At 37.4% G+C, this 2,746-nt stretch overlaps 1 protein-coding gene across 1 annotated transcript in view; it reads right to left on the bottom strand.

Annotated features, from left to right (window-relative positions):
• Positions 1 to 2,746, bottom strand: part of DNAH9 (dynein axonemal heavy chain 9) — a 327,356-nt gene that overhangs the window by 178,057 nt on the left and 146,553 nt on the right. The window lies entirely within an intron of this gene.

Below are 2,746 nucleotides of genomic sequence, written 5' to 3'. Positions count from 1 at the left end.
TCTACCAGATCTGTCTAACTTTGAAAAAGACCTATTAATATAATTTACTTTATTTCCATTTTTAAGTTTTCTTAAAAATTTTAAAATGGTATATAGTCCATTAACTTGGAAGTTCTCTTGTTTAGTAAACACATATTTATGATCATTACAAGTTTTGTTTGTTAATTTCTCCATATTTAATGTATTTATTTAACAAAACTTCAATTAAAATTCCAACACAATTAAAGTTTAAATTATATTATGTGAGCTTAAATTCAATATGGAGTAAGAAATGCCTAAGACTAGCTAAGAAAATTACAAAAATATATTGAGGAGGAACTTACCTCATCATATATTACAATGTTGTAAAATAATTATAACCAAAATAGAATTACATTAGTATAGGATTAGATAAATAGGCGAGTGGGACAAAGTAGACAACTGAGAATCAGAGCCCAGTATATACGACAAGCTGGTATTTAGATTCAGAAGGAAAGGATAGTTTACTTAATAAACAGTGCTTGCACATTCAGCTATCCATCTGGGAGGAAATAAAGTTGATTCTCTACTTTGTCTCATACTAAGCCCCAAAATAAATCCAGATGGATAAAAAATGTTAATGTAAAAAAAATCTTTAGTACCAACTTTATGATACTATATCTATAGCTAAAAGTTAGAAAGAGCTATTAACTAAACAGGAATCCCAGATGCTAAGAAGACTAGACAGACATAATTTCCTATTTTAACAAGTGCATGGTTCAGGGAGAAGGCCATGTATAGATGGAAGTAGATATTAGAGCGATGCATCAACAAGCCAAAGAATGCCAAGGACTGATGGCAACTACCAGAAACTAGGAAGGATTTTTGCTTAGAGTCTTTGGAGGGATTGTAGTCCTGCGAACAGCTCAGTTTTGGACTTGGCCTCCAGAACTGTAAAAAATTAAATGTCTGTTATATTAAGCTAGGAAAAGAATAATAAAAATAAAAAGTGCATGGTAAATATGCCAGAAGTGTCAGTAGACAAATGGTAGACTGAGAAAAAACATCAGTAATGCATATAAACAGATAAAAGGTTAATATCTTTGATATTAAACAAACTCTTAAAAACTGATAAGAAAATTATGGAGAAAAATAAAATTACAAAAGAGCCAATTACTAAGACCAATAAGAAGGAAAAGAAGCTAAGCCTCATTAATAGTCAGCAAAATAAAAATTAGAGAGCTGCTTGTTAAATCCCTTTATTTTAGACTTCTGATTGAAGGCCGTGAATTAGTGAAATCCAGACAGCTTGACCCTGATGTAGTCAGACATTAAGATGTTAGGAGGGAGCTGAGACTTTCTAGAAAGAGGTTCCCATCGGCTCATAGGGAGTTTTCTCCCATTTTCTTTTCTGCTCCCTCCTAGTTGACAGGAGACCTTTTCCAACATGTATCTGTGATTTTTAAGTCTTTGAAAGTGATGTCGAAGTCAACATCAAGTACACATGGGTTTAGAACTCTGAATTGCTGTAGAAGAGACTGTGGTTCTGGGACTCTTCTAAGGTGAATGATGTCACCAGCATCAACAGAACCTGGCCTAGACAGTCTTCTTTAGCAGCCTCCCCATCACTCATGGGGCAATGCTCATAGCGAGAGGTGCCCTCTGTGGGATGCTGGACTACACCACTCCTTTGGGAATGAGCTGCATACCTTCCCTCCTTACCCATGTCTTAAACCCATTTCCAAGCAGTGTAGAGACTCCATGACTCGTGCTATAGAGTCACTAAACTACAGCTGAATGCCTGCCCTGCTGTAACCTTTTTAAGTGCCTTCTCTCAAAGGCAGTTGGAAGAGTCTCCAAGGAAAGAGAACATCTGAAAAGCTGTGGTTTCCTTCCATGCCCAAATCAGTTTCTTCCTTTCTTTGATTCTTTTCACCTCCTCTCATCCCAAACAGATCAGTCCAGTGTTCTCTTCACATCACCCTGCTATATTTAAGCCTGCTGCAGGCTCTGAGTATATGGCAAGAACTTTCTCCTAGGGGTATCCCACTCTTACCATCCTTCCATTCTCGTGTGGCTGGATTGATGATGCCAAAGAGCTCGTCATTTGTGACTGCTTTGGGATTGAGGTCAGTCCAGACAGGACGGCGTTTCATAATCTGATAGGTCTTGTACAAGGACCTCAGCACCTGAGATTTGCCAGTGCCAGCACTGCCCACCACAAACACAGAGTGCCGTATTGCCAGAAGTTCCTCCAACTGGACCACCTGGGGAGACACAAAATTCAGCCAAAGAGAATAACCTGTTACTCACCTACTCTTCTGTGAGTCAGGCTGGTGTCTGAAGTGAGACTTCATGTCAACAGAAGAAGGGTTACTCACCATAAAATGAGATGGGTCCTAAATGGAGGGCAACATAATTCATTTATTCACTTATTTATCATTCAGTCATATAATTATTAGTCATCAACTAAGTGCTGGAGAGTATACCAGTTGAGGGAGATTCAGAGGTGACTCTTCTTTCCTCCATGATCTCATAGTATGATGCAGTCATGTTGAATTTTTATTATTATTACATTACATAATTACATTATTATTGTAATGTAAAGTGATAAGTACCATAATAAAGTTATTTATAAAGTGCTATGGGAATAGAGAAGAGGAAACAATTGATTGTGTAAATGTGTAAAGATAAAGGGAATAAGAAGGGCTTCACAGAGGAGCAGGCATTTGAACTGAGGCTTTAGGAATGAGGAGAAGTTTGCCTAGAAGATGAACATTCCAGGCAG

Source organism: Pteropus vampyrus, unplaced genomic scaffold (genome assembly GCF_000151845.1).
Source record: "Pteropus vampyrus isolate Shadow unplaced genomic scaffold, Pvam_2.0 Scaffold44, whole genome shotgun sequence".
Classification (NCBI taxonomy): domain Eukaryota; kingdom Metazoa; phylum Chordata; class Mammalia; order Chiroptera; family Pteropodidae; genus Pteropus; species Pteropus vampyrus.
This window is presented reverse-complemented; position numbering and strand designations above follow the sequence as displayed.